Source organism: Osmia bicornis, chromosome 6 (genome assembly GCF_907164935.1).
Source record: "Osmia bicornis bicornis chromosome 6, iOsmBic2.1, whole genome shotgun sequence".
NCBI lineage: Eukaryota > Metazoa > Arthropoda > Insecta > Hymenoptera > Megachilidae > Osmia > Osmia bicornis.
The window spans coordinates 6,740,535-6,768,378 of NC_060221.1; the positions used below are offsets into that span (position 1 = coordinate 6,740,535).

General features: G+C 43.1%; 1 long non-coding RNA gene across 1 annotated transcript in view; it reads left to right on the forward strand.

Annotated features, from left to right (window-relative positions):
• Positions 1-27,844, forward strand: part of LOC114871973 — a 126,786-nt gene that overhangs the window by 73,072 nt on the left and 25,870 nt on the right. The window contains exon 3 of the long non-coding RNA XR_003788671.2: positions 19,739-19,935. This is a non-coding gene — a long non-coding RNA (uncharacterized LOC114871973). The remainder of the gene's footprint in view (positions 1-19,738; positions 19,936-27,844) is intronic.

A 27,844-nucleotide genomic window follows, 5' to 3' on the forward strand; every position in this document is an offset into this window, starting at 1 on the left:
AGTCACAAGGTGTTATTATTTGAACAATTGAGACAACCAACGAGTAGATAAAGAAACGATTTGAAGAGAAAGAAAATGTAGGGCCGAGTAATAAATTCGCTATGTCCACTTCCGGTAACCGTAGCGCGTGTCTCATTAGTTTCTTAGGAGCGGCTTAAAGGGAAATTAAATGCAGCGTCGCAGGGATGGGTGTCGAGTCCGTGGGGACCCCATGCAGAGTCCCATCCTTATAATGAACGCTCGCAACATCGTCCTTAAGCGTAATGTCCAAGCGCGAAAGTCGTCATGCTCGATGCGACTGCGAGCTTTCGAACGAGGAATTTGTCGTGCTTGCTACTTTACTAATTCGAGGAATCTGGACAGCTCAGTGTGAATAAAAATGGATAAACGAAAGGAGAACAAGTGTTCAGTAAGTGTTGCCATTGAAATTTCAAAAATTTTAATTGTACAACTAATAATTAAGAAAAAAAAGAAAATTGAAATGAATAGTGCTCCAAATTAAAATCATTCCAGTTACTTTAGATTGTCCTCGAAGATCAGTATATTAATAAATGAAAGTGTAATAAGTTTCTCAGATTATTTTAAGTCTCTTTGAACAAAGTTGCAACGATCAGTGATCAGAATTCCAAAGGAGTTAAAAAAAGAAAGATACAGATATCAACAACATCGCAATTCATAAACGACTCGTCCTTTACGTATACTTAGCTCGAATTCGAACGGCGGCTAATTAATTGAAAGTACGCATTGAGAATCTAAACGATCGAGGCAGGTACTCGAAGGAGAGCAACAGATCGAGCCGATGCTACGGTCACGGTGATCAGACTGATCGTAAAACGAGCGTACGGATAATCGAGGTTTACGCCCGGTTCTGATCGGTTCTGATCCCGACACGATTCCCATGCCTTCGGGGACCGTTATCCGTGCGAAATTAGATTGATATTGAGCTAAACTCGGACGCGATACGACGATACTCGGCATCATCGAACTGACTAGTCGTCCAGGATGATGATTGGCACTGTTGGATCCGCACCTGCTGTTCCATCGGAATTCCCGCGAGATGAGATGAGATTCCATAATTTTCTCACGATACACGCACGGAGCCAGTCGCGTTTCCATCTACGCGACGCCGCGTGTGTTCACCTTCGAGCGATCGACACTGGTCTCCTGGCGGAACGTCAAAAACATAATCATAAAGGTTAACTGGAAGATTAATAGCGGTCGGATAGTAAGCGAGCGTGCTACACCGAGCTTTGATTTTTTTATCTTTCTTTTTTTTTTTTTTTTTTTTAATTGAGCCGTACCGGCTGCGTGAAGAGCCGTTGGCTGACTTCGTCTTCGATGTCTCGTCCGAGTGTTTAACTCGCGGCGACATGAACACGCGTTCGTCATCTTCTGTGACTGAAACTCCTGCCAATCTGAAGTATCTACCTCGTTAGGTTTACGAGGTTATTTTCAGAGGATCTAGCATTCTTCAAAAGAAAAAAAAGAATAAGTGTTATCCTTCTTCGACAGGAGCTATTTCGTGCATCCTTAAATTTCTGAAACTATTCGAACAATTCTACTACTTCACAGTGGACCGCATCCTCGATCGAAGGATCAAACGAGCGACCACTTATCCTAACTGAAAGAATCGAAGCTCCAGCTAGTTGGTCGGTTTTAATTCTGATTTAGCCTCGGACGATTTTCACGAGAGTGGACCTCTCTAGGGGGTCGACCGCCCCCATCGTGGCGTACCGTTCGCCGCTGTCGCTCTCGACGTAGCTGGATTTACAGGCAACCCCTTATCCGGCGGTGATCTCTTGGGGAACGCAAGCTCATTTAAAACAATAAACCGGGACAATTTCATAAATTTCGCCGCGGAAATCTCGCCGGATCTCGGCAGAGTAATTTTAATCAGGAGTGCCGGGTCTCGCCGCGGGACGTCCCTCCGCGGAGCGTAGAAAGCCACGGTTGGCCTGGCTCGCAGCCCCAGGACACCCTGTTACCCCCGTCACACCCCTCGGACGTTTTGCCGCGGTCGAAATTCGGGGCCCCACGCTACTAATTTACCGCTACCTGGGACACATGCACGCTCACGGCCGTTGTTTTCTAAGTTGAATTACGGCGACGATGCGCCAGGAACGGCAGCCACGGGTTCCCCTTTCGAGGGAACGGTATAAATAATTCCATGGGTCTGGGACCCCGGTGAACGGACTGCCGGACACGGGGGACGGACGGGTGGTCCGTATTCGTTTCTTCTATTTCATTCGGTTCGAGGCACGCATACTTGCTCGCATGGATCAGGAACGAAGAGTATCACGGTTAACAATGTGAATGGAGAAACTGCAGCTGTGATGGGATGGGGTTATGCTGGACGATGAGATAACAGGGGAACGCAGATACTCGTTAGATTTGGTTGTAAACATGAGACAACGATGAAATGAGTTTCTTGCTACTGATAGCCTTTCTTAATTATTATTTTTGAAACTAATCAAGAAGCGTAGATTGTTTATGAGATCGGTATACTAATTTTTGGGATAGTTGCTGTTGCTGTTTGGAACTTTCCTTCTTTTTTTGAAAATTATTTGTTCTGATTTAAATAATCAGCGTACGTCAGCACATTGTGACTTCCCAGTTTACGTCGATAACAGCACATGTGTCTCTTGTGTAATCTAGAATATAGAACACTGAATATTTACAACAAATATCATTTGAATACTCGTGTGTATTCATCGAAGAAGATGTTGAAGACGACATTATAAAAAAACGAATAGAGGAAAGATTGGAATTGATCCACTAACGTTGATGATCAAGTTACGTGGCCGTATTTCCAGCTTAACCAAGGATAAAAAAAATTCTCTCCAGGCGTAAAAACGTGACACTTTGGAGAAATTATTACCGCACAGAGAAATCTTCCTCTCATAAATAAAAGCGGAAGGTTCACCCACGGATAGAATCACGCATCCCCTTACGTTTCTTCCATCGTCTCCAAGTGGTTCACCGGTATAGGTGTACCGATATTCCCTGAACTGGTTTCGAAAGATTTCGACCAGGAGTCACCTTGACGTTCAGAAGCATTAGGGGATCATGGAATCCGATCAAATTTTCGTGCTGGCCATTTCGAGTCTGGGACAAGCCGAACGATCCAAATTTATCACCTGGACTCGCGATCATCGAGAACGCCACGCCTATATGCTGGCCGAGAATTCGGTCAATCCGGTCCAGCCTAGAATCTCCTCTTGCCTACCCGCGATAAATAATCGCTGCAGGGAGCGGGAATGCGCGATACGGCAGTCCGTGGAAGCGATTTGAAAACTTTCACCCACGATTTCCCACGTGTCGGTGACGTCAGAAGCGTCACTCCCCGACGTGACTGAATGGCCGCCGTCTGTCGATTACTCAATGACTTATAGTTACTGTTTAAATACGGAGACGCTCTCGTCGTGGCATTAATAGCAGTGATTTCTCGGCATCGTGGCGCGTAGGCTAGAGTTCGCGTGAAATGTGACCACGCTCTTCTCCTATGAGGGAGCTTTTGAAATCGGGACGTCCGAGTAGATACAAGTGACAGACGACGTTCGAAAACGGCCCCGGGCGACGAATTTTTCAGATCGCGATCTCGCAAAAGAAAAAATGAGTCTCTGATGTTGTTTGGTAATATTTTAAAAAGCGAGGGTTTTAAAATATCGCCGTCGAATGCAAATTTCGTATCGATAACGTATAAGGGGATTCATTAGATCTTAAGCTGATTAATTTATAAATGAGCACTGGTATTCTGATAAACAAATAACATAGTAGTTAATAATCATTAATTCAAAGGAAAAAATTATTTTATGATATTTCAAATCATAAATTGGAGTGTCGGCTATTCGAGCAAAAAATTATTTTAATGAAGCCTCTGATTCCCTTGAAATTTCGAACATTCCAAAGTTTCGGATTCCGACCTTCTTCCGGCCAACGACTTACGAAAATTGGATACCAAAAAAACTAATCATCATATTCCGAGTTTCGCTTTATATTCTGCAACTTTCCACAGAAGGGGAGCAATTATTTAAGTGAACCAGTTATTTTCTCTGTCTCTGAGAACATGGTTTTATATCCTATATATACACTTTTCAAAGAAATAATATAATATATCGAAGATGACAATGAAAACAAATTGAAGCTCTAAATCATGCGTCTTGTCGGCAAATACCAAGCCGCATCGTCCATTGCTTAATAAATAATTGTGCAGCGAAGAATAATACAAGAATCAATACAGCCACCATCTGTCAGCTGAATCGCCCTGTACAAACAGCATAACTCGCACGCGTGTTTCTTCGTTCCTCTCCGCTCCGCGGCTCGCTGCTCGGGCTTCCAGTTCGCGGCAATTTTCAAGATTTACGATCGATTCGTCCGAATTAACATTCGGTTCCGATCGAGCGCAACACGTCTACGGGCCGTGTGCTCGTTTTCTCGGGCAGGATAACAGGCATAAGGTGCGGGGCTGGTAGGATTCCTTATTGTTGGCTCGAGCGTTCACGACAACGTTGCTCACGTACGGCAACGTGCGCTGTATCGTAGAAATTGCTGTAACACCACACCGATCACGTAGCTGCGGATGGTCTCTCGACCTCATCCGGCGATGATGATGGTGCCGAGGCGATACAGCGAGAGAGCGCGCGCGAGCGCTAGTCCAACCTCGGTGTGAATGAAGAGAGGACCAGAAATTACGAGCGTCGCAAATTGCTGTCAATTTTGGTAATTTTTCTCGATAAGCCCCGCGTAAAACGATGCACGCCTATCGCCGCGATAAACACATCGATGAAATGTTTGTAATTGGACGGTAACGTGATCCACGAGTTACACCCCCATGAGATTTATAATTGAGGGGATTTTAGTTGAAAAAACACACATGAATTTATGAATCTTTTTTATTGACGTTAAAGATACTAATAACAGAGGTTTAAATCAACAAAATTATATTATTACTTAATTCACCATTTTATACGGTGGGTCCTTTTTCTAGAAAGCTCTTAAATCATCTGTTCGTAACGAAGATTACGTTATCTTCGCTCTGAAAATGAATAGCTTGTATCACGAAACGTGCGTCCTCTTCGTCTAGTCTGGCCGGGTCTGATGAATATTTAAACCACGTGGTCGGTGTAGAAATCGGCATACCGAATTTTTGGCGGGCCGATTATGAGGCGATCGTATCGTCTTCAGGAGAATACTTGCAGGCGTGTTGAAGACAAGGTCTAAATATAATTCGCGCGGTGGTTGTGTACGAAGAGGCGCAACACGAGCCATAGTCGAGGTCGAGATCGGTCGACTTATGATAATTTCACTGGCTGTCCGTGTAACAGGTGTTCGATAAATAATCCCCGCCAGTTCGACGGAACGTGGCGAAACGTCTTTGAATTCATGAATACTTTTCATCCTGAACTCTTGGTGACGCTTCATCTCTGAAAATAGTCACTGTTATTAATATCTACGCTACGCGGGAACTTCTGAATCGTTCATCACGCGTAGAAGTACGTCTTAGATCGCGCGATCTTGATTGCGAGGTTGCAGGAAATTTGAGAAACGGTATCTTCCCGCGGGGATTTACATAAAGCAAAGTCTGCGAAACTTTCGAAAGAATCCCTGACATAATATTTTAATTAAAATGATACGCACAGAGTTGAAGATTCTAGGTTCGAATTTCGTCTCTTTCTTCCTTAGTAGGGAAAAGTTAATTTTTTTAATAATAAATTCTGATAAATTCCACAAAAATATTTCAAAAGGAGTTGAAAACACTTCTATACACTCGATTCACCCCGTTCAACGTTTCCACCCTTGGTACAGATAAATTCCGCTCGAAACGCCGAAACAGAGCGGAGTGACTTGAACGAGCGCACAAGCGGTGCGAGGACCAACGGTGCGGTGATGCACACGTAGCCGGACACGGCGTGTAGGATGAAGACTTCCCCGCAAAGCGACCATTATCATTATGATCGCGGCCAGGTAGATGCCACCCCGTGATTACCGTATTGGCCGGCGATCGACGGCGACAGGGCTCGCCATTATGCGATCGACACCTTCCGAGACACGTTCACGCCGTAAATCATCGGCTAAACGGAAAAGCCCGTCGGCTGTGTTTACGGGTGAAGGCAAGGGAATGTTGGGCCTCGTGCACGCGCCTACACGTGCGTTGATTTCACGCCTGGACACCGATCCCGGTGTGAGCAAACACACGGCGAAGATGCACGCGCGCGGCAATGAGAGGAAAAAATAAAGAAACGCCGCCGGTTGCAGCGCGATCATGGCGAAACGCGACCCACCGCCGAAGGAAATTGAAATTGAAGGGACCGCGATGGGAATGGTGGATTGTTTAATCAATTGACACGTCCCTGGTGTGCGTCGATGATAGATAGTGGTAGAAATCTCCTGCATCCTTATATCTATGGAAAATTAAAAGAGCCCCATCACTCGAGAAGTGAAAATTTTTCTAATTTCTCTGTGTGACAATATAAAACTGTCACTCTTGTACAATAAATTCGAATAAAAGAAAGAAAGGAGATGTCTAAAAGTCTTGGAGTTAGCAAACGCGGAAGACGTCGCGTCGCGACGGATGAAAGATGAATCGTTAGAAAATCGGCACACAAGGCGAAACCGATCGAAGGATTGTCCAACGGAAACAGAGCTGATCTTTCGTTCTGACGCATCCCGGTGAAACCGGGGCTAGATCGCGTCCGTCAAGGATACAGATGTCTCGTTCATTATGAGGCGAAACGAGCGAAAGAAAAGCGCGAGGCGGATAGGAGGCTGTCGCTATGGGAAAAGCATGAAATTCCCGCCATTCACGATGTCAGCTATTAACGGACGTACGGCGTGTTCCCTTGCATCCTTTACAAGTCAGCTGCTTTGTAGCCGGGCGCTCTATGGGCACCGCGTGCCACGGCTTGAACCGCACAATCATTCGCTCGGGCTGGGAACCGAGCGATTATAATAACGTTAACACTTGGAATTACACGTTAAGGGCCGGCTGATTCGTTGTCCGTCTAGCCGGTCATCCGTGGAACGATGTACGACTTTTCATCGGCAGCAGGTACGCGTCGAACGATTTGCCTGGATGCAACCGGGAACGCGTAATCAGCGGGCAGCACCGTCGATCGTTATTAAATTCTGTCCGGCTTTTGTCAATATTTTTATTGTCTTCCTGCCGCAGGCGGCTTATTTGCCAGCGAAACGAGCCAGCCGCGCTTTCTTCTCCCTTTTCATCGCCAAGGCTTCTCTTCAATTCATTAATTGCTACGTGCCAACAACGCGATAGACGAGGCGCGGGTACATCGCAAGAGGTGTCACACCTTTGGCATTTGAATAACAAATTCGTCGATCTGGGTGAAGATTCACTTGAGTCTGGTTTCGATTGGCTTTTTGAATTAAATTGGAGATACGTTGGGTGACTGGTCGATATGTTCGTTTATAGAGTGGCATTCAAATATGTTGCAAAAAAAATTGGAAATCAGTTTCAAATATAGATTTTTGTAGCATATTTCGACGAGAAGTCCTGCAAATAAATCTTCCATTTCAATGATTTCTACAAAATACATCTATAAACAAATGGTGTCAATTTCGAATATTCTGAAGGTAAATGGTACCTGTTACCTTTCGGCTGAATCATCGGCGTCCTTTAAATCATTCATCGTAAAGAATCCAGTTCCAGAAGGCGTCTGGCAAACATCTAGAAGGGAAACGACGGAAATCGATGAACGAAGGCCATCGAGGCTCGCGTAATCGCTCGAAAATAGCTTCGATTACGAGCGATAGATCGCGACGACGCGTTTCACGATGCTTCGGAATCTTCGAATCGGTTGTGAAACCCACGAATGGGGACAATCGTATGATCGAGAGCTGCTGGCCAGTTGACTCGATTCAGAGTTAGGCATCGCTTGAAAACTGGGCGGCTCGTAAAACCTAAGCAAAGGCGCGTAAACTATCGAATTTATGGAGACGCCCGTTGAACACCGCAAACGGGGAATTAGAAATCGACCTCCATCTCTCGAGCTCCGACGGAGGTCGTTATGATAATTCGGTGAAACTGGAATTGGAGTATAACCGTGTCGTGTTCACGTACACGTGGACCAAGGTTCGTGTGACACGAGAATCCATCGTGGCGAAATATAATCGAAAAGATGAGACCTCTTCGTTAGTTCAATTATATTCTGGTAATAATTTTTCATTTTCTTTAAAACATCTCATTGGAAAATTTTACTTTCACTTATTGGTTTTGCAATTGTAAATCATCTTTATGGGAAGATGCAATTTTTCTAGAAATAATTGCAATAGATTTCAATTTTTAATTAGAGGAAAGATTAAATATAGTGGTTTAAAGAAGAAGGGTTGAAGGGAACTCGCCTAAAATAATTAGATAAAGTTTAATGAAGAAAATTATCTTGACATCAAAAGTTAACTGGAATAGTAATAATATTGCTGTTTTTTAAGTTCTATGAGATGAATGGAATTTTTTTTAATGGTGAATTCACCAAAACATGATGATCATCATCGTGGGCGTTCCGAGCAGCCCGAGTTACGAGACCCATGTTCTCCATCGCGATCTCGTCTTCTATTTTCGTCGAAACAGGGCTCGTCCTCGCTCCTAGAACAGCAAAAGCATAAATTTCTTTGGTATCGTCTTGTTTCGGTAACCCGACTACATCCCGTGGCTTTTAACGGGATCTAAAACCAGATGAATAGATACGAAGTGGCTAGCTCGTCCTATCGTGTAAACTAGAGTATCCTTTGAAACCTCTAATTATCACAAACCCAGCAGTTAGAGATAGTAGCATCAATGAGATTTTAATTTCAAACTTCTAATAAATATTCATAAAACGAATCTAAAGAAGGAAGTAGAGTTTAATGAAAAATAAGATTGAAGTATATGATAAGAATCTATAATCCCAGATTCTTATCATTGAATTAACACTAATTGGAATTATAGCCTGTCCAGTGTCTCGTATTCCATTTTTAATTTCGAGCTTACCTTTTAATTTTATTATTTTTAATTTATTTTTCTGTCTATCGAATCACGCGTTAATTGTAATTTGTAGGTCGGAATATAAAATAACACTGACTTATGAAAGTATTACTCATAAAGATATAAATCCTTGACACTTCTATCCGCACAAATCAAGGCTATCCAAAATCTTTAATTATTCATTAACCGGCAAGATTTCAATCCGTGCATAACATCTAAGAATCCCATATTTAGTCTGAATCATCAAGCCACACACGATTCATCAGGATTCTTTCAACTAAAACGAACAATCCAGGATCTTCCTTCCGCGTTCCTTCTGCAAACAAACTCGAACCGCGTTCTATTTAAAGCCAGTCTGAAAGCGTTCGTCACGAATCCTTCTACCAACGAGGACGAACAGAGAAACAATCATCGTTAAAAGCTTGTCGAGGAAGCTTGTCGTGTTATCATTCGAGCGTGTATTGGTAGCATCTCGACGTAATCGAAAATTTATCGTCCTGCCGGTGCTCCGGGATGCGTGCAATCACGTTTATTTCTCGCTACCATGGCGCATCCACGCGCGCGTAATTCCATCTTAAGAGAGATCCGTCCGCGTGCAATTTATGGATCCGCGAGCTGCACGGTGACATAACCGAGGATCATTTTTCTTCGCGGACGCGACAGCGTCGCGTCGCTGGGGGAAGCTAATCTGCCTGGTGATCGAGATGAATCGAATTTCTCGGCGCGGATGTAATTATCGTGGATGGAAACGCGTGAAAAAAATATCGAAGCAGACGTCGGGAAGGCGATGGAGGTGGGTACTTACGGTTTCGTTAGACGCACGGTGACATTTTGCCCGCGTCGATGTATCGACGATAATTGCCCAACGAACGAGACTGCGAGATCCAATGGACGATAAGTGAAGCACCGCCAACCAGGATGATACAATCTGATTTATATTGGACACGAGCACCGTGTACACGCGCGGCTGCTTTTCAACGCAGCTTAGCGACCTCGCGCCGCGTTAATTGATATTTTATTTAAATTATACGTAGACCGAGCCGTGCCCCGTGTTACGACATCGTTTCGAGGTGAATATTCTTTGCAAACCGATAGAGAGTTTCAAACAGAGTTTCAACCTGGATGATGGAGAAATTTGAAATGAGTCGAAGAATTTAATTTGTTATTGATATTCTGATTATAGCGAGTTGCATAACTAATTAAATTATTGAAACCTTCCTAAAAATATGAAACTATCTCTAGATATGAACGAAGCTTAAGGTGTTCAGAGCAGAGGATCGTTCTAGGGCGGAGTGTACTTTGCCCGTAGCCGGTCATAGGGCGTGAGAAGGTACGTTCAGTATGACGTCACTGGAGTCCAACGTGCGGCAAAATAATTGCAGCCTCGTGGCAAGTGCCGTGTCATTAGGCACCGCGATCATAGAATTTCGTGTCGTTCGCGTACGAAATGGTCATTAAATCATTATGTTTATCCGTCAACCCCGCGTGCCGGCAGCCTCTTGACCTCACGCTGACCCTCTCGCCGCTCTCCTTCTTCGCTGCTCCCTCGAGGTTGACCCCGCGACGAACCGCTCGACGGTCGAAACACAACACGGGTGTCGTCGATCGTCCTCGACGTATCTTCCCTCTTCTCCTCGTTTTATCCATAGGTTGTTCGTCTTCTTCTCGTTAGCGAGTCGCGGGAATTTTTCTCTCGCCCGCCTCGATCCGGTGGCCGTTTCGAACGAATGAAAACGATGCCCGGCTGTGGCGCGAAACGGCGACGAAAGAGTTGACGCGCGCTTCGACAGTGCCGCCGCTCTTTTATGACAGTCAGGTGCCGTATAAATTTGCTTAATACGCCGCGACCCTGGAACAGCTGAGCTGGTAATGGAATCTCCATATACGCGATTCTTTATTACGTCGAAAATTGCGGAGCGGGGCCGGTTTCTTCGAAGTCGCATCAGACCCGCTCGCTCGACAACCTGCGACTCTTTTATTACTACCTTTTGCTATTTTCCTGAACGATATTCTAACACTCTAGGTTTATTTTTGATTTATATTCAGATAAATTTCGATTCTTTTATATAATGGTAATTTGCCTTAATGACAATCCCTTAAATTTATTATGATAATGAAGCAATGAAATGAAAAATAGAATAGCAATTTCAATATTTATCATCCACTATCCCTTCCCTGTGCTGTGTATCAGATATTCAAATCACCCCCATTGAATATCACAATGAGAGTTGAATGGAACCTTGTAAAATTTTTAATTACCAAGTTCGACGAACTCCGTCAAGATATATATCTGATCAGAAAACTCTCTCTTCCACTGTTCGCCGTTTATCTCTAAACACCTCTTCACGATACCGTATATCAAATATTCAAATCAACCGACACGACACAAGACGGCGCAATAATCGGATTAGAATCTGTGCGAAACGTTTAATTGCCAAGTTCGAGGCTGTCACGGTATCTGTTGCGGATCTCGCGATTCGCACGCGAGACGGATCTGTCTTAAAGGGCGAGGCAATGAAAAGGATATGCTGTTGGATGGAACAGGGAAGCATCAGGGATGCAAAAGGGACGAGAAAGAGGGGAGAGGAGGGAGGGCTGTGCTAGGTTCGCTCGTTTTCTCGCGCGATCCTTTATAAGAGAGGGCCCTTTGCCAGAGATAAAGCCCGGTAAAAGTCCGGAGGCGCGTATCGCCGCGTTTCTCCGACGATTGTTATCTACAGGCGATATATTAAGCGCCATTACCACAGTATTTAGAAGGCGGCGCTGCCGTGGCAGCGAGCTACTCTTATCGAGATCGCCGAGCGTGAAACGTGCCGGACCACGGGCACGCAGCGATAAAGCAGGATTATCCATGGGAGTTCGTTATCGAATCGAGCCATGATCGTTCGTGAGAAAGAAGTCGAAGTAGCCCTGTTCGTCCCATTGCCAGCGCTTTCGACCGCTACCACCATGGGGAAACTAACAAAGTTTCTTTTTTTAACCCTCTCCTGACCAATATACGTCCCACTTAAACTTTTTTCACCGCTGCACCCAAGGTGACTATAAAAATTCAATTTTTGTGTGGGGCTGTCTGGTAGGGTCGAGTATTGCACCTGATGGACCTGATTTTATACTTTCCTTTTTTGAGTTATATTTTAACGAAGGTGAATTAATTAGATTTTTAGAAATTGCAAATTTTGATAACGTATATTTCGTGTGAAAAAATTATGATTAGATGACGATTTGCAGTTTATTTCGTAGAATCGCTAAGTTCGACGCTTAGAATCCTAGCTCTTAGCTGGAATGTCTCGTAATCAAAGAGTTTCTCGAGGATCAATCGAGATAACGAGAACCGGTCGACCAGAACCTGCGACCAGAGTCGAAATAATTTCGGGCCATAACACAGGTAAAATAACGGTATGTCGTTCACATTGGCCAGAACACACGGTCGCTCTTTTAATATCAGGATCGACCTCCCTCTATCAGATCGAAGAGGGGAAAAAAACGAGGAGAAATATGAAGATCGCGAGTTCTTTTTAATGTGCCTCCCCTCTTCAGAAAAAAAGAAATGTTATACGTTGTATCTTGTGCTTTTAACTGGTTTCGATTTAATCGGGTGATTCAAGATATCAAGTGTCGTTCGTCAGATCAAGCTTGAATTCATTTCGGGGCTACGATGAACTTTTTTCTTTGCTGTCCCAAACGAACGAAGATGGAACGATAAAACAGCATGCGTTTCGTTTCGAGCTTGTAAACGGTGTCATCAGCGAGCTACTCCGTGGAGATGGACCTTAAACATTGGATTTTAAGGCCCATCAATGTTGATGGTATTTTAGAATAGTGGTTTACTACTTCTGTAGTACTACTGTCCAATTAGTAACAACAGAAAGTAACTTTACCCTAAAAGAAAATGTATACAAGATAATTTTATGAACTTTGTTGTATTTTCGAATGCCAGGAGAAGGGGGTAGAAAATGTCGAATCTGGAGCGCAGGACAGAATAATTTCAATTCAGATCTAAAATTTGCATATCCTTCACTTTCAAGAATCAATTTTTAGAATTGGAATAAAATTCTAAGTGAAAGGGTGTTTCAAATATTTATTACTAATTATAACGTGCGTACGCGTATAATAGATGAATTAAATAAATTAGAGTAGTATGAGTGGACGAGATCCGTAGAATGGTGGACGCGAAGCGATGGAAGCGTGGTCCAGGACTCGTCTTGGAAGCTTCACGCGGTTCACCGCGATGCATCGGTGTATCAGCACGTCGTCCGGGTCGGTGGTATCGGTTTGGCGATCTCCGGACGATTTGTCAGCGGTCGACCGGTCGTGTAGCAGCTTATCAAATATATATCGAACACCGCTCCCATCGTGTATTTACTGCGGCCCCGACGAGCATACGTGTACGTGTGCACGTGCTCCCACCGAGACTCGATCAATCGACGCACCGAAGTATCGATACACTCTCCGTGACCGATCCACTCCACCTTCGACGTGTCCTCGTATCGTTAATTAACATACACGCAAAAAGAGATACATATTTATATACAATATTATCCAGGGTGTCCATGATCATTTCCGACAGTCCCGTTATTTCTTTAATTACTAAAGATACGAGGAACTTGTTTATATGAGAGTTGAATGGTACCAAAGGACAGATATATTGGCAGTTGGTTTTTTTAAAGGAGCCATGTACCTGTTTGTTTTCAGATCAATTGATAACGAGTTTCAAAATGAATTCAATAGCTTACAATATTTTTTCATATTTTATTAATTACTTTTCGAGACATTGTCCTTACAAATTGATTAATTTGCAATGGAAAATAATTTTCAGTATAGATATCAGTGATAGTCAGTCTTTGGGTTTATCATAGATGATATTTTAAGTGTGAAGAAGATTACTGAAGACTACTGAAAATTACTTAATTTATAACCACAATATCTTCAAAACTAATTAATAAAGAGTTACTAAATTCATCTTTAAATGTCTGTGGATCGAACCGTTGAATTCGAATGTACCAGCTGCTCTTCCACCCTCTATATATTTCCAATTACAAAAACAAACCTGTACTTTTGATCGTTTTATCTTTAAAGTGGAATGACTTAATAACATTTTACACGTCGAGGAGTAAACGAGCGAACCCAGTAAATTCCAAAAGGATCGTTGCAACGTTTCCAAAATCGCCAGCGTTCCTCGTGGAGTGTATCGATATCGCGTCGAAATCGATCTCCGGTCAAGGGGCGCGTGGGTGTGCGATCTTTTGAGCGGAGCCGCGTCGAAGATTATCTCCATTATCTTGCTCTATCGCGCACGATCCTAAGATCTCACCCCGAGATACGATCGCGCGAACGATCGAGGATCTTTCTCGCGGTGGAGCAGAGTAGGGCCGCGACCGGTCGCTCCATTACAATCCTTCCAGCCTGATCATGGCCCGTTTCCCTCCTATTTCGCACAAATCTTCTCGCGATCATCGTGGATCGATTCCTAAGTAGACGCATTCGAATCGAACGATCGACGATTCACCGCTACGTTTACGGTTACCATGATGTGGCGCGATATGTAAGCGAACAATCTGGCAGATTTCTTATTGTGACCTTTAACCCTTTTATCAGTCAATTTTGTCTTTTGTTTTCAACGTTTAATTTCTAAAGATGAGTTGCCTCGTTCATTTTCTTTCGGAGTCGAATAATAAAAATGTAAACGTTGCTGTATTTCAATTTTATTACATTTTGTTACGCTTGATGTTTTCTCGTAAAAAGAGTAGACTAGGCTAACCCCTTGATGTCTGGCACCCCTTATCAAAAGACCATCGTTTTCAAAATAAAAAAGCGACGACCTCCCGCTATTCAACACGACCGATGATCTCGATTTCTTAGATCCCGGTGTCGCGTTACCCCGATAAAGTGTCTCTATCCCCTGAAAAAAGGAGCCCCCTTTTTACGACATTCACGTGGTACTTCTACGTGGCTTATGACGTTTCACGCGGCCACCGGTGTGTGGTCGACATAAGAAAGCATAAAAGTCGCGGCGATACGATCGTACGGCATTCCGGCTCGTTCTTTATCGTCCTGGCCGGCGTAAGTCGTGAAATAATGAGGCGGTCGCGAGTCTCGTCTAAATATTTTAATTATTCCCGGCGCCACGAAGCACGAAATTAACGCGGGCTACCTTCTGATCGACGGTACGATTCCGAGCTGACCATTGTGACCGGTGGACAATCAAATCGTTGAGATTCTTCTATTCTCCCCACCGGATCGAAGAGAGAAACTCCTCTCGTCCGTTTATCGGTCGGTTGGATCTCTTGAAAAGTATGCCAGAGATTCCGCCCCCGATAACGCTCGATTCGATGAATCAACTGCCGTTTCCCTGACTCGTTTGAAATCTAACCGATTGTTGCGCTCGAGCGTGGCTGCGAGACTGTTCAAGCGGAATTAATTGCAGGCAAATTAGCCAATCGTTCGGGTCGATCGACGACTGCTTGCCACGGACGTAATTTACGCCGTCTGTTGGATCGGAAGAGGGATTTATAGAAGTACCAACGACGTGTCCTCGTGCTTGTGTAACGCGGGTTTTCAAGCAGCTTGTAACGTCCAAGGAGAATAAAGAGAGAGAGAGAGAGAGAAGGAGAGGTACTTGAACCGCGTGTGTACGCGCACCAGCCGGTGAATACCTAATTAAGATCTTAATTACCAGCGGCCAGGAGGAGCGTTTCACCTACGACCGACTCCCACGATGCAGTTTACAAGATTGTTAATATCATCATTTATATCGTGGTAATACGAGATCGTTAGTGTCTCGGTAGGCTGTTAATCAGCGTTCGGTTCTCGCCAGGATAGGCAACAACCCTTTCATGAGCAACCCTTTTGTAGCGGGCCGACTAGCCTGGCCAGGCTGACGGATAAAGGGACTCGATGGAACGACGATAATGATAATCGTTGGTACGCGGTTGCTATTTCGTAATTAGTGTGGTTGTAGGAGGGTGAAGGGACGAGGGAGGGTCGTCATTAACGCCAAGCAGCGTTATCGAGCGAATAAATTATTCGATTGTAATATTTCATCGTGTATTGGAATAATTGAAGACCAGCCAGAGGGTGAAGAGGCGTTTTTTTTTTTGAGAGGAGGAAGCTTCGAGCGTGGGTACCGTGGATGCTGTAACGGGAAGAGTATGCTGTTGGCTAAAACGAATGTAAAAGCTTTTGTTAACGTGATGATTTATCGTAGAATATTTCTTTCGGGTGTATAGAATTAGTAATAGATGTTTGGTTAAATTATTTGCCATTGGTGGATTGATAATTGACGTCTAATTATGTGGGTACGTGATTAGAGGAACTTATAATCATATTTAGCTGGGAATTTTTCTCATGCTCTCTATTGAAATTTTTCTGTAAATTTTCTTTGTTTTTTTTTTGTCATTAGGGAATACTTCCGTTCCAGTCCACCGTAATAAGAGAAACTTTCTGGTTTCTCAGTGCAAATAATTGAAACTAAAAAAGTAACATTCCATCTTTTCAATCTTCCTGCTAGCTCTCTTTCTAAGCAACCATTCAGGTAATCGAAAGAAAAGATTCAACTATATGCGTTTCCTCTCTTCGCGGAGTATCGCCAATTATTCAATCCCAATCATCGAAATTAAATCTCAGCATCTCCTATCCATCACTACTCCGTTTCGCCGTCGTGCAGCGGGAAAAATCCGAATTCGCGGTCCCGTGTTCGCGCCGTCCCGTCGAGCTCGTTAAAATTGAAACGGAAGAGGGGCTCGCGAAACATATTGTTTCTGTCAATCGTAGGGCTTCAGTCGATTTCTCAAGGTTCGTCAGGCATCAGACATTCCCCGATGCCCTGGGTCAATGTGAATCTATCCGTGAAGCCTTCTTGCAAGCAAATCGCTTTTAAATAGTTTAGATCTATTTTTCTATAAAATTTTATAAAAATACTTGCAATAGTACCTAAAGAAATGGTGTTAAATTTAGAAAATTAAAATTAATGTCAACCTCAAAACAGGTTCACGGAATAATTAATTTTTTCCTCTTCCTAACTTACCTAATTAAATTTTCATATTCAATCCAAACGAACCTGAAATCACGCTTAATATCGTATCCACCCCACAATCAAGGATAATTAAATTTCCAGCCCTAGCATGATTAAAGTTGTACCATGGTTAATCTAAACCTAACCACGGTTTCATTTAAGGGTTTCTTGTAACGCGATCAAGCGTAGGGACACCTGTGCGGCCATGCAACGCGCGCGAATAATAATTGATACCCCCGTGAGGGGCCAGCCGAGGCACGACCACTCGTCAGCGGTGATTAATAAGTCATTCATTAATATAAATGAATTCTCCCGGCGCGAATGATTCCATGATGAATCGACTGCATTTACCGGTACGCGAACGCCTGGCGGGTGTGAACGCGGCGTCAATCGCGGACAGCTTTGTACCACTTAAAGCGTTAAGCTCCGCACGTTCGCGGGTTCGTGCGCTCGCGCGATGGGGTGGTTGATTGTTAAATCATCTACTATCACGCGAAAACTGGGCAATTGTATATCTTCTTTGTGGTATTTTCAAGCTGAAATATAAGGGAAAATTAGACTTAGGGGATGATTATAATCCTTAATTATTCAGAAAAATCATATACGAGTAACGTATGAATTTTCATACAATTTTATTACCTATCTTGTGAAAAATCTCGTTTCTACCTAATCGTTAATGATCTTAATAAATATCTCGGAAGACAAGTAATAAAAGACACTGAATATCATTACAATAACAGGTTATATTTTATTGCAAATAAAATTACTGATCTGATAAGTCAATTTAGCATAACAATGAATGTTATAAATCAGCAACCCGTTTATGCATCTCCAATTTCCATTCATAATTAACAGCCTCGTATAAACCATCGAAACAATGCGATCGGACGTTCTCTCTCTTTGAAGGAGCAGCCTTAAAACGAGAAGGAAGAGGAGCAGAAGAGAGAACGCGGAGAATGTTGTCTCTCCTGTGAAAGAGAGAAGGAACAGCAGTGAAAAGAATACGAACGACGAGCGAAGAAGAAAGAGAAAGTGTTAAGAAAGAAAGAGAGGGAGATGGAAATAAGCAAAGGCACGGCTAAAAACTCGCTGGCAACGCGAGGTATTATGCGCAATCCCGTGAATGCACCTGTCAGTGGTCATCATTCAACAGCTTCATTGACCCTAGGATCAATTGGGATGCAGTGATTCTCACGCTCGCGACACGTTTGGCAAAACGAACGATCCATCGGCTGCTCGTTTCGTCGGTAACACTTGACAGGCACTGTTCGACAGGGGCGGGGGTTAATGAGACACGCTGATTGGCTTCGGAGATTCATCGGGTGGCTGACGTTGATCAATTTTTATCCCGTTTTATTTGCATACAACTGGCGTGCACCGACAGTGGCGTAAATGCCAGACTCCCTGTCTGACCACGACCGACTGATACTACTGATTTTTTTACACCTGATGGAGAACAGCCTTACTCGATCGCATTTAACAGTGAAAACTGACGTAAAGTACAATATACTATAAGTAAAATTTTTTAGAATATTATTTTTATTTTATAAAATTAATGTAACAATGATGATACTTAGAATTTTCTTTAATTTTTTTTTTTTTGATATTTGAAATTAAATACTCCGAAATATTTTGGTGATGATTTTTGATAGTTGAACGTATAGTGTTTGAAAAATAATAAGTTTATTAAATTTGTTAAATCAGAGGAAAATTAATTCATGAAATTTTTTCTCCATCTTGTCGCTTCCAAACGAATGTCTCTTTGCAATTAATGAACGTTTCAGAGTAAACAGAAGTTGCAAGATTGTAAAAGATGATGTCACGCTGAATCGCAAGGCTTCGTTGATCGTATCTCGAGAATACCGAGCGGATAATAAGATTTCCAACCAATTTTATCGGATCGAAGCGTGGGTTGATGAACGATCGCGAAGGATCAATATGTCTACGCCAATGGATCACGATATCCCGGGAGATTCTGGCCAAGTGTACGAACAAGTATCGGTACGATGGCAATGCTTATTCGCGATTGCTATGCGTGCATAATCCTTCGACTGTTAGACGCAGGGTGACTCGTGGCATTCGAAACAAAAATTTCGAAACGAACGCTCGTCGATACCCGATACTCGGTGATCGATCGTTTCTCCGCGCGAATCGTCATTACATTAATCTCCCGTGAAGTCATTCGTCCTGCACGGTTGTCGATAATTAAATTAGACGGTATTGATACGCGATAATTAAGCCACGTCACCCTCGTTTTTCAGCGATCCTGATACACATGACGGAGAATGATCGCGATTATTGTTGTTGATTTTATTTACTATGTACTGACACACTCTTGTTAAGAAATGAAGGGTATGATACTTGATGATCTTTGCTCTAACGATTGCATTCGAAATAGTAAGAAATAATATAATCGCATCATTGTACACTGGTGTTTCGAAATATTGCATGCAACTATGATAAATGTTGATAAATATAAAAGCAGAATAAGAAGTTTTAAACGAGGGTTAATGAAATTAAATTTTAAAAACCAAGTGAATATTTTAAAGCATAAATAATTTAACTAAAATCTAATATGTTATGGTATAATTCTATTTCTGTTGGAATGTGTGCTTTTAGAATAATACCATGAAATACTACTGATTTTCAGTTTTTGTAATCCTTAATTTTGGATTTAATTTAATCCTCCAATTTGTGTTCGAGCTTCAATCTTTCATTTCGCCTCTAACAAAATTCTTACTATGTTTCAGAGCTACAAGAATCGCAACACCACGGCGAACCTGGTGTAAATGGCCGAATTATTGGCATGTTTCTGAGCAACGAACCACCCAAAGGGGACATTGTCGTATGGCCGTGACTAGCATCGAAGAAAAGCTACGTCCAGCACGGAAGGAGCGGTTGGTAACGTGCGCATGGTCGACCATAAACTCCAAGACGTATTATAAACGTAAGTACTATAAACCTGTAGCACTCCCGCGCGGCGTGCGGAATTGTAAAATTGTCAGGAAAGCAAGCGGGCGCGAATGGACGGGGCTAAAAACTCATCGTCGTAAAGATAAAGTAGCCGCCGTTCCGTGAAACCTGCCGTTGATACTTGCATTTCGAGTGAACAACGTTTTCCATTTCTCCTATCCACCTTCTCGCTTTTCCCGCGGCTCCTTTCCATGCTGCAAAATTATTCAAAAATTATGAAAGTATGATTCTTCTGTTACTTCTCGAGAATCATGTTTCTTGAATTGCATTTTTTAAATTACATTTGAGATTTTCCTAAACTGAAATTTTCCGAGATACAGGAGAATAGAAAGAACACCGAAGATTTTGAAAGATCGTATCGGAAACATGATAGACGATAAAACGTTGTAGAGACTATGCTGGCGCGAGAAGGGCGGCAGTCAAAGTGGGGCCAGGAATAAAATAAAATAAAATAATCGATCAGCCGGACCGTAAAGTTTCTCGAAGACGCAAATGAGTCGTTAAAAGAGCGGCGAGCACCCCTGCTGCGACACGGGCTCTCGTCTCGTACGGCGTTGTCCCATTTATGAAAGTTTAACCAAATTAGAATACGTCGCCCTGGGTCGCGTTTCTTGACCAACCTTCGCGATAAAAAAAGATATCGTAAATTAAATAACAAAATCTAAAACTGTGACACAGATTTAACGACGCGCGAGACTTAAACTTTGTGATTTAAAACTCATAATTCTTATTTTACTAAATTAGCGAGAAAATGAGGACTTGGAAATTCTTTCCTTCGTTTTTTGGGATCTTCAGCATTCGTCCGGAAGGTCGGCGACGCACGGTGCTTAGATTGTAGGCCCCGAGGTTCAAGACCTCGAATTAAAAATTTCTCAGTACTTAGAAATTTTTCCTTCTGTCAATTCGCCTTTTCTTGCAGTTGATTAATTCGGAATTTAATTTACCAGATAGTCCCGCGTATATGATCGTAAATGGAATTGAAAATAGTCGGTGTTAGAAGATAGCTGGTTCATTAAGGTACGAAGTTTTTCGTTTCCACGGTTAGTTTCGAGAGGAAGTTAGAGGCGAACAACAAACCGCAGGTCCGAACGGTTCGACGCGAATCGCAGACGACCCCTGACCCAGCACCGGCTCTACTCGCCAGTGTCACGCGAAGTCACGTGGCCGACATAAAACGTGACACGCCGTGAAATACCTTCCTAATGGGCGAATGAGATGCGTTCACGCACGCGGCCACCGTCCTCTTCGTCTCGTTCACCCTTTCGCGTTCAGATTTCATCGCCGCTAATAACTTTCCGCGTGGCGCGCTCTTCGTAGAAGCCGCATCGTTGCCGTGAAACATGCTCGTGAAATTCATTGGCGACACCACAAAAGAAATCCGCTTTCTTCTCGTCCTATCGATTAGCCGCGTCTATCGTTGCTTTGTCGTTCTTCTGGAATTTTACCATTTTACAGCTGGACATTTTTACTGTCTGGTAGCTTTTTAATTTACTCCGAAGACCGTGCAGTCATATTTTTATTTACATTTGCTTTTCAATCATCTAAGAGGACTATTTAAACAATTCTTTCTTTCAATATGGCCCGTTTGAAATTTTTGAAATATAGAGTTATTAATTTCTTTTCTTATACGGTAGTAATAATATGCTTAGTCATTTCTTCAAGAAATACTTTGTAAGTTATTGAAGAATGCATTTAATTCTAACGAGTGCATTTATCATATTTCGAATGACCCGTTTAGCAGATTAAAATAGACGATTCGTCGCGAAACCCGTTTGTTTAAATCGTCGTTTGCTTTGCCTGCTCTTTCTCGAACATCTCCAATGGGAAACAGTAAATACACTTGGGTGGCAGTCGCTTAAAGGTCCATTCACGTAATAGAAACACAAGAAGCGCATACCTGTCATTCAGTTAGAAGAGTTTTTTCCGTTGCTCGGTGAGAAACGCACGCGGTTGCCACGCGGCCTCGTCCATTACTGTGCAAATGCAATTAGTACCGTTCCGGGCAAACACGTTCCTTGAAGCGACGCAAGAAGAGCGGTGCGTTTGTCTGGGTTGCGTGCTTCCAGAACCAAAAACGCTTAAATTATTAACGTACATGTAAGCGAATACGATGGAATGTTGCAAAAATTCGTAACACCGTGCGACGACCATTTTCTCACTTCCTTATTAGGCGATGTGGAATTCGGTATTCGCTAAAAACGGTTAGCCTAGAACTTCTCTTGTCTTCTACGGTTTCTTTGCTACACGAACTTACAAGTCTACTTTATGATTCATTTTTTTCTATTCTAGATCTTTCGATTTTATGTAGGCAATTAAGTTTTAATTTGAAAAATTTATGAGTCAGAGAGAAGTAGATATCAGGGTGCCCACACTTTTTTTAATTTTTTCGTTTACAACTTGGTAGCAATATTAATTACCCAACAATTTTATTTTATCCAATTTAATCGTGCCTTGTTTCGTATTAGGTTTAATATTTTTAATGTTCTTCGCTTTGCATGAAATTTAGAAACCTTCAGATTCCAATTTTTTTAATTTCCAATTATTAAGTACCTTCAACCTGCCAAGCGCACAGGTGAAACGTTCATGAACGATACCCTTTCGAGTACCCTTTGATAATGGTCGTTGCACGCATCCGTGATTCCGTCCGGCAATTACATTATTAATTGAGATATTACTCCCTGCGCTCGGGGCATTACGACACCGTGGCGTCGTAAGGGAACGCGTTACCTGGAGATTAGCCGGAGCACCGGCCAAAGGAGAGGGCATTAAGAGTGTCGGCGGAAAAAGAACAGAAAGGGACGAAGGGACGTCCAAGGTAGGGAAGAGACAAAGAAACAAGGGAGTAGGATCAGCGAAGCAGATTGATCGCTCTAATCTGTTTCTGCCTGACCACACATAACGCGTGCCAGACATTTTTAGCGAGCTTAATCCGGCTTGGATGGTGAGCTAATATCAGGATAGAGGACTTGGTTCTGGCAGGTGGATGTACGTGGGTGTATAACAATATGTATAACAATAAGGATTTAACAATTCAATACTCGATGGTCAACAAATTGCAAAAATATTTATTTGCACATTTTATGGCATCTATGATTCTTGTAAGTTTACATCTCTTTTCCTCTTCAAAATGACACTGATATATTTTTATTTGACATTTTTTATTTAAGTGCCTAATTAGACACATTTTTAATTACTCCCTGCCATGATCTGAAAGCACTGCTATTACAAATATCTTTGAGTGCTCTCAAAAGCATGAACGTCCAATTAAACCATAAAGGAAACGAAATGTCAGCGGTAGCGAGGCTCGAGTTGGCCACCGAACACGCGGCGGTGTCAGGCCAGGCATTGAAATCTCCGGTACCTCGTTTGGTTGCCGACTTCCTGGATTAGATTCCCGGCGACACAGGTGGCCGTGGGGTGGTCGCGAATCACGGGGAGGGGGAAGGGAGTGTGCAGCGACACAGTGCGGATTCTGGAAAGGAATGGAAAGGAAAGGAATGGAAAGGTAAGGAAAGGTAAGAATAAACTAGGCGCGGTGGGAGTGGGTCAGGATGGCCTCCATTCTCGTCACTGGCTGCGAAGAGGACGGCGCCGACCAATCGGCAAACGCTGCCTCTGGCCTCACCTCCCCTTGTCCTCGAGCGTTCTGCGGATATCTTGGCGCGTGTGTGAGCACGGGAACGGGGAAGATCGCTTCAAAAATCGCGGCTCACCTGCGTCCTGCGGGTCGGAGGTCAGCCTCGGGTGCCCGTTCAAGGCGATACATACCTGACGGTCAGGCCCATACACGCGTTCTGTTCACCGACTTGTTGACCGACGACGACGACGACGACGATCGGAGACGAAGAAGCCGGCTTATAACTCACCTGCCTCGAGCATCGTCGATGGAAACAGGTACGACCGCGTACACGCCTCGAGGGTCGCGCGTGTGAATAGTTAGCTTGCTGTCGCCTTGTCAGGGACTTTGTGGTTAAAAAAGAGAGAGACCCAGACGAGACTCGATCTGTTGTTGCTACGTTCTTTCTATCCGTTAGCTACCTTAGGGCATCCTTCGTGAGGCCCTGTTTCTTAGGTTCCTGGAAACTGCGCGAACCGCTACCGGGTATCTCCTGGTTCCCATACAGTTGCAGGATTTATGGAGTGCTGAGTTGGCTGATTTAGACGCGTTAATCTATCGCTTTACTCGTTTCATCTTTTTGCCTCCTTTATTTTACTGATGACTTTTTTAATACTCAACTTTGAATGATTTGTCTTCGGGGCAATAATTTAAATTGGACATGGATATCGGAGCAATTAGCAAATAAATCAAGGAGGCGATATAACATATCATTATCGGCATCACAAATTTAATATAATCGAAACATTTCGATAGCGTCAGCATTATATTAATTTCGTAAGGTAGTGAAAGATAAATTGAAGTTGGAAAATGAAAGGATCGTGTATAGCCACCTTGGTTTATTTATGCTACCTGACGTTCATTTCTGATTTAAATATTATGAATCAGTGAAAGTGGTAGTCATAAAGCTATTTCAAAATGGGCCTAAAACTCGACAGATGTTGAGGTAACTTATCGAACAGCTGCATCTGAACGTAAAAAAGTCAAGTCGAGGATGCACTTATACTCTCTGTCCTCTTCCTCGACATAAGCCGAGCATTCTTGCGGGGTTATAACGAAGGCGCTCGCAAAATTCTTCGATAAAGCCACGTTTTACTCATTACGTTATCCCGTAACATCATCTATAATATATTTCTACTTGGACTATCATTAGCCGTCCGTCTTGCTCGCACAAATTACGTTCGGACCCTCCGGGTGCACGGGTCGAAGGAAGATGGAAACAGGGGAATCTCTTCGATCGTAATGATATTCCATCGGTAACTTTGATGCACCACGGTGATCTAAGATTAAGGACGCCACGATTATTTCGTAACTTGGCGGATCACGATCGCATAAAACGAAAAGCCGGACGTTAATGAGACCGCGTTCGATTTCCCTTCACTTTGACTCGTCCACCTTTTTATACTTCACTCGTTTCATTTTTTCTTCAGTACCATGGCAATTGCGAATGTTTGGTGAAATTTTCGCAGCAAAACGTCCTTGTCTTGGTTTTATCAATAATCAAGCTTCTTCTTTTATTGTTATTGAAATGTACTGAAGTCTCTTACAGGCTCAACTGTAAGCTCTTTCGCATAGATATAAGATATTTATGAATTTCAAATCGCAGTAGATTTCCAATTTCCACCGGGAACTTCTTCCCTATGTTTTCAAGATCCTCTTCAACTTCTTTCGCATAAATCTTCGTCTTCGTTGAATCGATATGCATTTCACGAAGTGCTTCCGTGGCATCATCGCCTCGTATGGCTGTGTATCTTCGGAAGAGACTGTCGATTGCACGGTTACAGGAAGAAGAGTGAAGTTAACCGTTGACGTAGCCTGCAATTTGTAAGATTTACAGACGAACATTGGCGTAGCTGGAATTTTTCCTCAGGGCAGTTAGGTTTCCTTGCTTCACTAAAAGTATCAAGTACCTATTCTCGTAACTTCTTATTAAATATTTATTTTTTCCCATAAAACTTTAGGAATTGACAAATATTTTTTTAAATTATTTTAATATCTTTTGTTAGAGTAGAAGGACTAATCTATATTTGAAGGGTTTTAAGGCTCGCTTTAGCCCCCAGATACCTTCGCCATTGCAGAAGGGATGAAGCACGATAAAAGTTGATACGTTTCACCATAGCGGCGCATGTTAAACCCAATGTATACTTCTGTGCAACGTGCTTCTTCTGTCCCCTATTATGCGAGGCGCCTAATTAATTCGCGGTCAATAAATCAACTTTATCAATGCTCATGAATATTTCCATCAGTGGTACGCGTGCAGCAATTAGGAGACTTTCTGTTGGAAGTCTCGTTTGAAAAAGGTCGTGGCGGGCTCTTTTTCTTCTCTTTTTTGTTCGATCGTCGAGAGTGCATTGTCTAACGAGATGATCCGTCAGCGTTGTAGAAAAGCGGAAAATGGAACTGGCAAAGCGGTGTCTGTCGAACGGCGCGGCATCGAGCGATTACAAAACAGAGCTTGCCGCACTGTCCTGGCTTAAATGTCAGCTACGCGACGTCTATTACCCCATCCACAATGCGAGCATCGCTAATTTATCTGTCGTTGCCGTGCGGTAAGTGTCCCGGGCTAGGTGTTGGTTAATCCTTGTGCACCATTACCTCGTCAAGTACGTGACGGAGGGAACGTGATGGCGGCCGTCTCGATATTCTGGCTTTCTATCCTTTGCACTGTTCAAAAATCGACACCGCTTATACCGCGACGGGATGAGTCATTTCGTGGTGTCAATTATCAATGCCGAAGATTTTCAGGCGGCAATTAAGCCCGCGAACGAGCGGACAGGTTGCTGCAAATTGAATTCTTTCCGCGATTGGGATACGAAGATTTTCTTAGGGACAGTGCCGATGCTATTTTGTAATTGAATTATTTAGTAATTGGTTTTAATTGAATTCTAAATTAGTGATAAGCAATCTGCGGTTATGAGTTTCTTTCGAATTTTTAAAGATGGTTTTACTTATCAATTCAGTAAAAGCAAAACTTAAATTGCATTCTATTAGTTGGAATCATTTATTAATCATCATTAAAATACTCTTTTTATACAATTTCTATTTTCTCGCACATATTTTTACTGTACGCTGATTATGACACCAAAAATACCCACGATATAAGCTTATAATAATTAAACACCGTTGTCATAGATAATCCACATACGTTGTAATCATGATTTAACACGGAAGAGGTTTTACACTCGTAGACATCTCGACAAATATCGAAGGAACTTTCCTGGGAATCTCGAAGGCGATCGCAGCCGTTAAACGTCCCTCCCGCGGTGATTCCTCAGTGACAGAAGCTTCGTGTTTTCCCTTTTTCTCCTGTTGTCCGTGTGATTTCGAAGGGGTCGCGAAACCCCTGCGGAGACACTCTCGTCCCTCCTATTTCCTCCTCTTTCTTCCAATCCCGCTCCCCGTCCCTCTTTATGCTTATCTACTTCCCTATGCAGATTAACGGAGGGTATAAGAATTTAATTGCCGACATCATCGAGGGAAGCCGGCTACGAGGAATCATCGTAACCGGCCGGTCGGCTATGAGAATTCCACCCACCATCGCTAACATTTTTCCGGTTAATTAATTGCCACACGGACGCGATGACTAAGCGGAATGTCCTCGGGAACTATTGCGGACCAGATCATCGAACTGACGTTTCGCTATGTTCAAGGCTGCCCTGTTTCGAATTCAAACGCGATATCTAAATTGGTCATCGATACAGGCCTATGTATCCTCGCTCTCTCTAACCCGGTGCTTTTATTAAATTAGCAATGGCCATCGACTACTCGTCACGTCTCGATCAGGCCACGCTCGAGAAGAAAGAGGCGATGAATCGTCCTTTCGACCCGCTATCCGCTCGGAATATCTCGCGTGCGACCACTCTTAATTGTTTTCGACCGGCAACCGATCGATTCGACGCGACCGTTCCCCTCCCATACCTCTTCGGACCATTCTTCGTGGTCTTCTTCTCCGTTTGATTTGTACCTCGGAACCAAGAATGATGCCTCGATGGTATCCGCGGCATCCGAGACGCGCCAGGCACGCTGATAATTATCGATCGTAACCACGGACGGTGTTGTCAACGCGATTGAAGACCGACAGCACGCGAGTTCTCAGGGGTGTTTGGGTGTTCCGCGATTTTCCAGCGTGTTTCATGGTTTTATGTTACATGGAGAACGGATAATTTCGCTTAGTAGTGTTCAAAGAAGCGGTAGGTAAATAGTGAAATTAATTTATTTATGCATTTAAGGATGCATCAGGATTTTTATTTCAACAAAAATAGCTTAA